Source organism: Rhipicephalus microplus, unplaced genomic scaffold, assembly GCF_043290135.1.
Source record: "Rhipicephalus microplus isolate Deutch F79 unplaced genomic scaffold, USDA_Rmic scaffold_117, whole genome shotgun sequence".
NCBI lineage: Eukaryota > Metazoa > Arthropoda > Arachnida > Ixodida > Ixodidae > Rhipicephalus > Rhipicephalus microplus.
This window is the reverse complement of record NW_027464689.1, coordinates 440001-452500: the sequence shown is the minus strand read 5'-3', so window position 1 is coordinate 452500 and position 12500 is coordinate 440001. Positions and strand designations below refer to the sequence as shown.

General features: G+C 61.2%; 1 non-coding gene across 1 annotated transcript; it reads left to right on the top strand.

The window, feature by feature from the left end:
* Positions 1-9452: 9452 nt before the first annotated feature.
* Positions 9453-11267, top strand: LOC142790623 (small subunit ribosomal RNA). Its single transcript, XR_012889653.1, has one exon. It is a non-coding gene; the product is annotated as a small subunit ribosomal RNA (ribosomal RNA).
* Positions 11268-12500: the final 1233 nt, after the last annotated feature.

Sequence of the window (12500 nt, the reverse complement as noted above, 5' to 3'; positions counted from 1 at the left end):
AGCGGCGCGTGTGTTTCTAAGCACCACAGCGTTGTGTCAAAAAAGAGGTGCCTGAGAGAAACGCATGTGACTGCCGTGCTTTGCGGCATAGCACCGTGCGCAAAAACGGTGCGCATGCAAGAGGTGTCAGAGCTAGCGAACTTGTGCCACGAGCAACAGGTCACTAAAAGCCTATAGATGACGGTGTTGGAGGAAAAGAAAAATATCGAGAAAGCACTGCGGTGTGCCGTGCGTAGGGACGGGCGCGCGTGCCACATGCCGCCGAAATATGGGTGTCAGAGAAAACAGTGCCGCGCGTAACGAGGGGCGCGCGTGTTACAGAGAGATATGCCCAAACGCATGAAAGTGTACGCAGGTGTCCTAAGGCAGTTTTTTTTTTTCCTCATTTTGATGTCGCCCCGGCTGACGCGGTTTTCGTTTTTCCGTGCCGCCCCGGCTGACGCGGTTTTCGTTTTTCCGTGCCGCCCCGGCTGACGCAGTTTTTGCGCCGCCCCGGCTGACGCGGTTTTCGCGCCGCCCCGGCTGACGCGGTTTTCGCGCCGCCCCGGCTGACGCGGTTTTTGCGTCGCCCCGGCTGACGCGGTTCGGACTTTGCACTTTTTGGCTCACCCCGGCTGGCGGCCCACTCACTCGATCGCCAGGTCTGTTTGCCCCGGTGGTTCCACCGCCAGGCTTAAGCGCGAACTTTTTTTGTTTGTTTTCTTTTGATTAAGCGCAAGCTTTTTTCTTTGTTTTCTTTTGATTAAGCGCGGGCTTTTTTCTTTGTTTTTTTTTTTTTGATTTCGCCCCGGCAGACGCGGTTTTTGCGCCGCCCCGGCTGACGCGGTTTTTGCCGCCCCGGCTGACGCAGTTCGGACTTAGCACTTTTCGGCTGTGCCTGGCTGGCGGCCCACTCACTCGATCGCCATGTCTGTTTGCCACAGTTTTCCCGGTGGTGCCGCACCCGGGCTCGCCCCGGCTGACGCAGTTTTCGCGCCGCCCCGGCTGACGCGGTTTCGTGCCGCCCCGGCAGACGCGGTTTTCGCGCCGCCCCGGCTGACGCGGTTTCGTGCTGCCCCGGCAGACGCAGTTCGGACTTAGCACTTTTCGGCTGTGCCTGGCTGGCGGCCCACTCACTCAATCGCCATGTCTGTTTGCCACAGTTTTCCCGGTGGTGCCGCACCCGGGCTCGCCCCGGCTGACGCAGTTTTCGCGCCGCCCCGGCTGACGCGGTTTCGTGCCGCCCCGGCAGACGCGGTTTTCGCGCCGCCCCGGCTGACGCGGTTTCGTGCCGCCCCGGCAGACGCAGTTCGGACTTAGCACTTTTCGGCTGTGCCTGGCTGGCGGCCCACTCACTCGATCGCCATGTCTGTTTGCCACAGTTTTCCCGGTGGTGCCGCACCCGGGCTCGCCCCGGCAGACGCGTTTTTTTTTCTTTCGCCCCGGCTGACGCAGTTTTCGCGCCGCCCCGGCTGACGCGGTTTCGTGCCGCCCCGGCAGACGCGGTTTTTTGCGCCGCCCCGGCTGACGCGGTTTTTGCCGCCCCGGCTGACGCAGTTCGGACTTAGCACTTTTCGGCTGTGCCTGGCTGGCGGCCCACTCACTCGATCGCCATGTCTGTTTGCCACAGTTTTCCCGGTGGTGCCGCACCCGGGCTCGCCCCGGCTGACGCAGTTTTCGCGCCGCCCCGGCTGACGCGGTTTCGTGCCGCCCCGGCAGACGCGGTTTTCGCGCCGCCCCGGCTGACGCGGTTTTTGCCGCCCCGGCTGACGCAGTTCGGACTTAGCACTTTTCGGCTGTGCCTGGCTGGCGGCCCACTCACTCGATCGCCATGTCTGTTTGCCACAGTTTTCCCGGTGGTGCCGCACCCGGGCTCGCCCCGGCTGACGCAGTTTTCGCGCCGCCCCGGCTGACGCGGTTTCGTGCCGCCCCGGCAGACGCGGTTTTCGCGCCGCCCCGGCTGACGCGGTTTCGTGCCGCCCCGGCAGACGCAGTTCGGACTTAGCACTTTTCGGCTGTGCCTGGCTGGCGGCCCACTCACTCAATCGCCATGTCTGTTTGCCACAGTTTTCCCGGTGGTGCCGCACCCGGGCTCGCCCCGGCTGACGCAGTTTTCGCGCCGCCCCGGCTGACGCGGTTTCGTGCCGCCCCGGCAGACGCGGTTTTCGCGCCGCCCCGGCTGACGCGGTTTCGTGCCGCCCCGGCAGACGCAGTTCGGACTTAGCACTTTTCGGCTGTGCCTGGCTGGCGGCCCACTCACTCGATCGCCATGTCTGTTTGCCACAGTTTTCCCGGTGGTGCCGCACCCGGGCTCGCCCCGGCAGACGCGTTTTTTTTTCTTTCGCCCCGGCTGACGCAGTTTTCGCGCCGCCCCGGCTGACGCGGTTTCGTGCCGCCCCGGCAGACGCGGTTTTTTGCGCCGCCCCGGCTGACGCGGTTTTTGCCGCCCCGGCTGACGCAGTTCGGACTTAGCACTTTTCGGCTGTGCCTGGCTGGCGGCCCACTCACTCGATCGCCATGTCTGTTTGCCACAGTTTTCCCGGTGGTGCCGCACCCGGGCTCGCCCCGGCTGACGCAGTTTTCGCGCCGCCCCGGCTGACGCGGTTTCGTGCCGCCCCGGCAGACGCGGTTTTCGCGCCGCCCCGGCTGACGCGGTTTCGTGCCGCCCCGGCAGACGCAGTTCGGACTTAGCACTTTTCGGCTGTGCCTGGCTGGCGGCCCACTCACTCGATCGCCATGTCTGTTTGCCACAGTTTTCCCGGTGGTGCCGCACCCGGGCTCGCCCCGGCTGACGCAGTTTTCGCGCCGCCCCGGCTGACGCGGTTTCGTGCCGCCCCGGCAGACGCGGTTTTCGCGCCGCCCCGGCTGACGCGGTTTCGTGCCGCCCCGGCAGACGCAGTTCGGACTTAGCACTTTTCGGCTGTGCCTGGCTGGCGGCCCACTCACTCGATCGCCATGTCTGTTTGCCACAGTTTTCCCGGTGGTGCCGCACCCGGGCTCGCCCCGGCAGACGCGTTTTTTTTTTCTTTCGCCCCGGCTGACGCAGTTTTCGCGCCGCCCCGGCTGACGCGGTTTCGTGCCGCCCCGGCAGACGCGGTTTTTTTGCGCCGCCCCGGCTGACGCGGTTTTTGCCGCCCCGGCTGACGCAGTTCGGACTTGGCACTTTTTGGCTGAGCCTGGCTGGTGGCCCACTCACTCGATCGCCATGTCTGTTAGCCACAGTTTTCCCGGTGGTGCCGCACCCGGGCTCGCCCCGGCTGACGCAGTTTTCGCGCCGCCCCGGCAGACGCGGTTTTCGCGCCGCCCCGGCTGACGCGGTTTAGCACTTTTTGGGCTGAGCCTGGCTGGCGGCCCACTCACTCGATCGCCATGTCTGTTTGCCACAGTCTTCCCGGTGGTGCCGCACCCGGGCTCGCCCCGGCAGACGCGTTTTTTTTTTCTTTCGCCCCGGCAGACGTGGTTCCCCCCCCCCCCTTTTCGCTCGCCCCGGCTGACGAGGTTTTCGCGCCGCCCCGGCTGACGCAGTTTTCGCGCCGCCCCGGCTGACGCGGTTTCGTGCCGCCCCGGCTGACGCGGTTTTCGCGCCGCCCCGGCTGACGCGGTTTTTGCGTCGCCCCGGCTGACACGGTTCGGACTTTGCACTTTTCGGCTGTGCCTGGCTGGCGGCCCACTCACTCGATCGCCATGTCTGTTTGCCACAGTTTTCCCGGTGGTGCCGCACCCGGGCTTGCCCCGGCAGACGCGTTTTTTTTTTCTTTCGCCCCGGCTGACGCAGTTTTCGCCCCACCCCGGCTGACGCGGTTTCGTGCCGCCCCGGCAGACGCGGTTTTTTGCGCCGCCCCGGCTGACGCGGTTTTTGCCGCCCCGGCTGACGCAGTTCGGACTTTGCACTTTTTGGCTGAGCCTGGCTGGCGGCCCACTCACTCGATCGCCATGTCTGTTTGCCACAGTTTTCCCGGTGGTGCCGCACCCGGGCTCGCCCCGGCAGACGCGTTTTTTTTTTCCTTCGCCCCGGCAGACGTGGTTCCCCCCCCCCCCTCCGTCTTTCTTTTTGTTTTTTTTTTCGCCGCGGCTGAAGTGGATTTTTCGGTGCCTCGACGCCCCGGTAGTCGCGGTTTTTCCGTTTCCGCACGGCCCCGGCTGACGCTGCTCGGTCACAGTCGCCTTTTGTGAGGATTGCAGACTTCTTGAGCGCGGGTGTTTTTTTTTGTTGTTGTTGTTGTTTTATTACGCATTCGCTCCAGCAGACGCTGTTTAGACTTTTTGTTTCCTCTTTTATCCTGCGACGAGGTGACGAGGTTTATTCGGTGCCCCGCCGCCCCGGCTGAAGTGATTTTTCCTGTCCCGTGCCGCCCCGGCTGACGCGGTTGGGACTTCGCGTTTGTTCGGCCGCCACGGGTTTTGGCGCACTCGCTCGGTTGCTTGTTGTTGCCACTTGTTGCGAACCCAGGTTTCTTGAGCGAGCGCGGGCGTTTTTTCTTCCTTTCTTTCTTTGTTCTATGTGTTAGCGAATCGGCCTTTAATATCACACGAGGACTCACAACCAACAATTTTCAGTTTGAAGTGTAAAAAATCTGCAGGTGTTGACGTAACTGACTTGCCCCGTACCCTTGAGTACATCCATGAAGTTCTCGTAGTACTACTAAATCGCATTATTCCAAGTGGAGAAATTCCCATAAACTTGCAAACCTCTACACGAAAATCGGTGCGCGTGATAAAGTTGAAAATTATCGTCCGATATCAAATGTGCCTTCTATAACACAAATTCTAGGAAAAAAAAAAAAACACTTGTTCGCCGTTTTCTGCGCCGTGACTGGCAGCACTCCGGCGAAGCGAAACGGGGTCGATTCGAGCACGATATCGGCGTCTTTCGACGTGCTCGCCGGCGACCGTCGCACGAGTACGTCGCACGAGCGCGTCTGCCGGGGCGCCGTTTGCGAAGCCGACGCAAAAGTGGGAACCGCCGCTCGGATGATCGCCGCTTTCGGCAGAGTGAGTGTTGGCACTCCGGGGAAGCGAAACAGCGTGAATGCGCCCACGAAATCGGCGTATTTTGAAGTGCCCGCCGGCGACCGTCGCACGAGTACGGTAAACCGCGTCAGCCGGGGCGTAGTTCGGGACGCCGACGAAAAAGTGGGAAGCGCAACTCGGATCTTCGCCGTTTTTGCAGGAGTGAGTGGCGGCCCTCCTGCGAGACCAAGAAGCATCGATTCGTGCACGAATTCGGCGCCTTTCGACGTGATCGCCGGCGACCGTCGCTCGAGTAGGGCAAACCGCGTCTGCCGGGGCGGGCTTCGGGACGCCGATGCGAAAGTGGGAAACGCTGCTCGGATGTTCGCCGTTTTTGGCCGAGTGAGTGCTGGCACTCGGGCGAAGCCAAACGGGGCCGATTACGGCACGATATCGGCGTCTTTCGACGTGCCCGGCGGCGACCGTCGCACGAGTACGGTAAACCGCGTCAGCCCGGGCGGAGTTCGGGACGCCGATGCGAAAGTGGAGAACGCCGCTCGGATCTTCGCCGTTTTTGGAGGAGTGAGTGGCGGCACTCCGGAGAAGCCAAGGAGCGCCAATTAGCGCACGATATCGGCGTCTTTCGACGCGCTCGCCGGCGACCGTCGCACGAGTAGGGCAAACCGCGTCTGCCGGGGCGGGGTTTACGACGCCGACGCAAAAGTGGGAACCGCCGCTCGGATGTTGGCCGTTTTTGGCAGAGTGAGTGCTGGCACACCGGCGACGCGAAAGAGCGCGAAAGCGCCCACGAAAGTGGCGTATTTGGACGTGCTTGACGGCGACCGCTGCAGGAGTACGAAAAACCACGTCAGCCGGGGCGAGCGACCCACGGCGGTCTGGGTGCTTATCGCTGCTATTATAGGGGCACCCCGGCAGACGCAGAAAAAAAAAATTTTTTTTCGACCTTCTTTTTTGCTGGTCGAGCTCGGGTAACCCAGGTCGCAATGGGAGCCGCGCACGAAAGCGGCGTCGCGAGACGCGTTCGCGGTCGCTAGTCGCACGAGCTCGGCAACCGCGTCAGCCGGCGCGGAGTTCGGGATGCCGACGGCTAAGTGGGTACCGCTGCTCGGATGTTCGCCGTTTTTGGCCGAGTGAGTGCTGGCACTCCGGCGAAGCGAAACGGGGCCGATTCGGGCACGATATCGGCGTATTTCGACGTGCTCGCCGGCGACCGTCGCACGAGTACGGCAAAGCGCGTCTGCCGGGGCGAGGTTTGCGATGCCGACGAAAAAGTGGGAAGCGCCGCTCGGATCTTCGCCGTTTTTGCAGGAGTGAGTGGCGGCCCTCCTGCGAGACCAAGAAGCATCGACTCGCGCACGATATCGGTGTCTTTCGACGTGCCCGCCGGCCACCGCCGCACGAGTACGGCAAACCGCGTATGCCGGGGCGGGGTTGGCGACGCCGACGCAAAAGTGGGAACCGCCACTAGGATGTTCGCCGTTTTTGGCAGAGTGAGTGCTGGCACACCGGCGACGCGAAAGAGCGCGAAAGCGCCCACGAAAGTGGCGTATTTGGACGTGCTTGACGGCGACCGCTGCAGGAGTACGAAAAACCACGTCAGCCGGGGCGAGCGACCCACGGCGGTCTGGGTGCTTATCGCTGCTATTATAGGGGCACCCCGGCAGACGCAGAAAAAAAAAATTTTTTTTCGACCTTCTTTTTTGCTGGTCGAGCTCGGGTAACCCAGGTCGCAATGGGAGCCGCGCACGAAAGCGGCGTCGCGAGACGCGTTCGCGGTCGCTAGTCGCACGAGCTCGGCAACCGCGTCAGCCGGCGCGGAGTTCGGGATGCCGACGGCTAAGTGGGTACCGCTGCTCGGATGTTCGCCGTTTTTGGCCGAGTGAGTGCTGGCACTCCGGCGAAGCGAAACGGGGCCGATTCGGGCACGATATCGGCGTATTTCGACGTGCTCGCCGGCGACCGTCGCACGAGTACGGCAAAGCGCGTCTGCCGGGGCGAGGTTTGCGATGCCGACGAAAAAGTGGGAAGCGCCGCTCGGATCTTCGCCGTTTTTGCAGGAGTGAGTGGCGGCCCTCCTGCGAGACCAAGAAGCATCGACTCGCGCACGATATCGGTGTCTTTCGACGTGCCCGCCGGCCACCGCCGCACGAGTACGGCAAACCGCGTATGCCGGGGCGGGGTTGGCGACGCCGACGCAAAAGTGGGAACCGCCACTAGGATGTTCGCCGTTTTTGGCAGAGTGAGTGCTGGCACTCCGGCGAAGCGAAAGAGCGCGAATGCGCCCACGAAAGTGGCGTGTTTGGACGTGCTTGACGACGACCACCGCAGGAAAACGAAAAACCACGTCAGCCGGGGCGAGCGACCCATGGCGGTCTGGGTGCTTATCGCTGCTATTATAGGGGCACCCCGGCAGACGCAAAAAAAAAAAAAATTTTTTTCGACATTCTTTCTTGCTCGTCGACCTCGGGTGACCCAGGTCGCAGTGGGAGCCGCGCACGAAAGCGGCGTCGCGAGACGGCTTCGCGGTCGCTAGTCGCACGAGCTCGGCAACCGCGTCTGCCGGGGCGGAGTTCGGGACGCCGACGGCTAAGTGGGAACCGCCGCTCGGATGTTCGCCGTTTGTGGCCGAGTGAGTGCTGGCACTCCGGCGAAGCCAAACGGGGCCGATTCCGGCACGATATCGGCGTCTTTCTACGTGCTCGCCGGCGACCGTCGCACGAGTACGGCAAAGTGCGTCTGCCGGGGCGGGGTTTGCGACGCGTACGCAATAGTGAGAACCGTCGCTCGGATGTTCGTCGTCTTTCGCCGAGCCAGTGCTGGCACTCCGGCGAAGCCGAACGGAGCCGATTCGGGCACGATATCGGCGTCTTTCCACGTGCTCGCCGGCGACCGTCGCACGAGTACGGTAAACCGCGTCAGCCGGGGCGGAGTTCGGGACGCCGATGCGAAAGTGGGAAGCGCCGCTCGGATCTTCGCCGTTTTTGGAGGAGTCAGTGGCGGCACTCCGGTGAAGCCAAGGTGCGCCAATTCGCGCACGATATCGGCGTCTTTCGACGTGCCCGCCGGCCACCGTCGCACGAGTACGGCAAACCTCGTCTGCCGGGGCGGGGTTTGCGACGCCGACGCAAAAGTGGGAACCGCCGCTCGGATGTTCGCCGTTTTTGGCAGAGTGAGTGCTGGCACTCCGGCGAAGCGAAAGAGCGTGAATGCGCCCACGAAAGTAGCGTATTTGGACGTGCTTGACGGCGACCGCCGCAGGAGTACGAAAAACCACGTCAGCCGGGGCGAGCGACCCACGGCGGTCTGGGTGCTTATCGCTGCTATTATAGGGGCACCCCGGCAGACGCAGAAAGAAAAAAAAAAAAAATGGGGACATGGCGTGCGTCACCGTGCGGCTTCGCAGCGTTGCCGAAGTCGCCGAGCCCTTCGACTGAGCCGAACGGCGGACAGGGAACGTTGGTCGGCCGTTCTAACCTGTCGGTGCCACGCCGAGACGTCGTTAAGGAAAACCGCGTCGTGGGCCTCTACGACGCCGTCGAGTCGTTGTACGTTTGGTGTCCAGCGTGTCGGCGGCGAGTAGCGGACACGTCGTTCACGACTTCGGTCTTTCGCAGTCGACGCGAACTTGCGGAGAGTCGTGGTGCCTCACGTTTTCGGCAGAAACCGCGGCGGAATTTTCCCGTGCGTGCGCGCACGACCTCGGTGCTGTGCCGTCAGCGTAGTGTTGCACAAACTCGTGGCCTACCCAAGGTGCGGTACGTTTGCGGCCGTATCCTCGGTGGGAATTTCGTGAGTAGGGTCGCAAATTCTACGACCTCGGCGGGTTTGAGAGCGACGTAGACTTGTGGCACGCTCAACGTGCCACACGTTTCGGGGCACACCCGCGGTGAAATTTTCTCGAGTACGCTCGTATTAGTGCCCAAGGAGGTCTGGGTACTTATCGCTGCTATTATGTGGGGGTTCTCGTGAGCGGCGTACGCGAAAGCGACCGGGTGTCTGATATGCGGCGGGCTTCGGCCTCGTCAAGCGTGTCCTCGGGTCTGCTCCAGGGGAATCCACGGCAGTCGTCTGCAGCCTCATCCGCTTGATGCGTTAGGGGCTGGTTGTCGGACGGTGCCGTTTTACCACGATATCGAGGTGTGTTCCGTGTCGTCCTCGGGCGATTCAGATGCGAAAGCGCCGAAGACGCGGGCGTGACCCGTCGTCTGGCGGCTTTGCAGTCTCGGCTCCGTTGCTAGTTCCGGCCGGTCCACCGACAGTGCAGCGGGCTTGGGCAACCCGCACGGCGCGACCGAGTCGATGCAACGAAAAAGAGCGAGCATGAACGTGCTTCTTGCCGCACGGCTCCCACTCGTCTTTCGGGAAGGTTGTGCCGTAGCGAGCTCGAACGCCGTCATCTCGGAGTGCAAAATAAGCGTGTTGGGGCGCCTGAAGGTGGCCTCCGCCGCACACAGACTGCGTCCGGCCCGCCGAAGGCGAGGACGGACGCGCAGTCGAACGATTACCTGGTTGATCCTGCCAGTAATCATATGCTTGTCTCAAAGATTAAGCCATGCATGTCTAAGTACATGCCGAAATAAGGCGAAACCGCGAATGGCTCATTAAATCAGTTATGGTTCCTTAGATCGTTTCTTCCTACTTGGATAACTGTGGCAGTTCTAGAGCTAATACATGCAGTGAGCCTGGAGCCCTTTGGGTAACGGGTGCTTTTATTAGACCAAGATCGATCGGGTTTCGGCCCGTATTGTGTGGTGACTCTGGATAACTTTGTGCTGATCGCATGGCCACGAGCCGGCGACGTTTCTTTCAAGTGTCTGCCTTATCAACTTTCGATGGTAGGTTACTTGCTTACCATGGTTGTTACGGGTAACGGAGAATCAGGGTTCGATTCCGGAGAGGGAGCCTGAGAAACGGCTACCACATCCAAGGAAGGCAGCAGGCGCGCAAATTACCCACTCTCGGCACGGGGAGGTAGTGACGAAAAATAACAATACGGGACTCTTTTGAGGCCCCGTAATTGAAATGAGTACACTCTAAATCCTTTAACGAGGATCAATTGGAGGGCAAGTCTGGTGCCAGCAGCCGCGGTAATTCCAGCTCCAATAGCGTATACTAAAGCTGCTGCGGTTAAAAAGCTCGTAGTTGGATCTCAGTTCCAGACGAGTAGTGCATCTACCCGATGCGACGGCTCGGACTGAACATCATGCCGGTTCTTTCTTGGTGCACTTCATTGTGTGCCTCGAGATGGCCGGTGCTTTTACTTTGAAAAAATTAGAGTGCTCAACGCAGGCGAGTCGCCTGAATAAACTTGCATGGAATAATAGAACAAGACCTCGTTTCTGTTCTGTTGGTTTTTGGAATACGAGGTAATGATTAAGAGGGACGGACGGGGGCATTCGTATTGCGGCGCTAGAGGTGAAATTCTTGGACCGTCGCAAGACGAACTACTGCGAAAGCATTTGCCAAGAATGTTTTCATTGATCAAGAACGAAAGTCAGAGGTTCGAAGGCGATCAGATACCGCCCTAGTTCTGACCATAAACGATGCCAACCAGCGATCCGCCTGAGTTACTCAAATGACTCGGCGGGCAGCTTCCGGGAAACCAAAGTATTTGGGTTCCGGGGGAAGTATGGTTGCAAAGCTGAAACTTAAAGGAATTGACGGAAGGGCACCACCAGGAGTGGAGCCTGCGGCTTAATTTGACTCAACACGGGAAAACTTACCCGGCCCGGACACTGGGAGGATTGACAGATTGAGAGCTCTTTCTTGATTCGGTGGATGGTGGTGCATGGCCGTTCTTAGTTGGTGGAGCGATTTGTCTGGTTAATTCCGATAACGAACGAGACTCTAGCCTATTAAATAGGTGCGGGGTTCCCAGCACCTTACAACCTTCTTAGAGGGACAAGCGGCTCCTAGCCGCACGAAACAGAGCAATAACAGGTCTGTGATGCCCTTAGATGTCCGGGGCCGCACGCGCGCTACACTGAAGGAAGCAGCGTGTCTTTATCCCTGTCTGAAAAGACTGGGTAACCCGTGGAACTTCTTTCGTGATTGGGATAGGAACTTGCAATTGTTCCCCTTGAACGAGGAATTCCCAGTAAGCGCGAGTCATAAGCTCGCGTTGATTACGTCCCTGCCCTTTGTACACACCGCCCGTCGCTACTACCGATTGAATGATTTAGTGAGGTCTTCGGACCGATGTCCGGCGCGGCCTTTCGGTTGCGCCGGTCTGTTGGAAAGATGACCAAACTTGATCATTTAGAGGAAGTAAAAGTCGTAACAAGGTTTCCGTAGGTGAACCTGCGGAAGGATCATTAACGGATTGTGAAGGGTGAGCGCCTCAGCTGCGTCTGCGCCCGACACTTTCTGCCGCTGACCCCGTTTGGACGCGGGGTCGGCTTTTCCCCACGGGGCTGCCTGAATGTGGAGCGGCACCCCGTGACAAATTGTTGCGCCCAGCGGACGCCAACACCGCGACCTTGGACGGTCGGCCAGGTGGCGGACGCGGGTACAAACGGCGCAACGCACTCATAGGTCGGCTTTCGACCCGCCACTGCACCGTGGCTCGAAGCGCTCGAAATGCGCGACCCGACCGCTGCGGGACCGCCTAGTACTGTAAACAGGAGCGGCGGAGCGCGAACGGCGAGTCGTGGTTACGTCGGTAGAAGGCGAGGCTGCGCGTTCCCGAAACGCCAGCCGAGTGCCCTCCCGACCGTTCGAGCGTGCAAGAACGAGACCCGACAATCGCGCGGCGACTGCCAAGTACGAGAGGAACGGCACAAGCGTCGGCGGTCGGTCAAGGAACTGGCGATGTGACGGGTCCGCTGTGCACCAGTGCATACCGTCCCGCCGTCCGCGGCAAGCGCCTCCGCGTCCTCGGGTGACGGAGGCTGCCGGTCGGTTCTTGCAGGCGAGGGATCTCGCTGGCACCGGTTCGCGTTGACGCGCGGCCGGTCATGGCACGGCGATGCGACGGCCGAGGTGCGCAGTACTCGATGGAGGAACCGCACGCTCCGATGACCGTCCCGCCCTCCGCGGCGTATGCGTACCGACCGTAATGGTTGCAGCAGCGCCGGCCGGCTTTTGAATTCGCCACACGAAACACGGTGCGAGATCGCGGTTAGGGGAGCGTCGACGTTGCCAGGCGTTTTGCTTGCTGCCGAGGGAAAGGCGGCACGGCCACGTCGCGCTCGTCGCGATTAGCGGGTCTGCGCGCTTTGGGAAGGTGCCGCAACGACTTGCCGAAAGAGGAAGCACGGAAGAACGAGGGACTTGGACGTCCCGACAATTGAACGCACTTGCGGCCAGGCCCTTGCTGGCTTCGTTCTTCCGCCTCGAGTAGGCTCGTACGCGGCTCCGGCGCCGAAAGTGGTCCTTGGCACCGACTTCGGTGGACGTGGGAAGTGCCGCGCAAGTACGGCGCGCCTGGCTCCACCTGTTGGCTAAAGTAGGCAGCCGGATCGGCATTTTGGTGTGCGGTGGCAAACCGTGGATGCGAAAAAAGCTTGTGCGATTTCGTGGAACAAAAAGCGGGGGTCCCCCTTTTTATG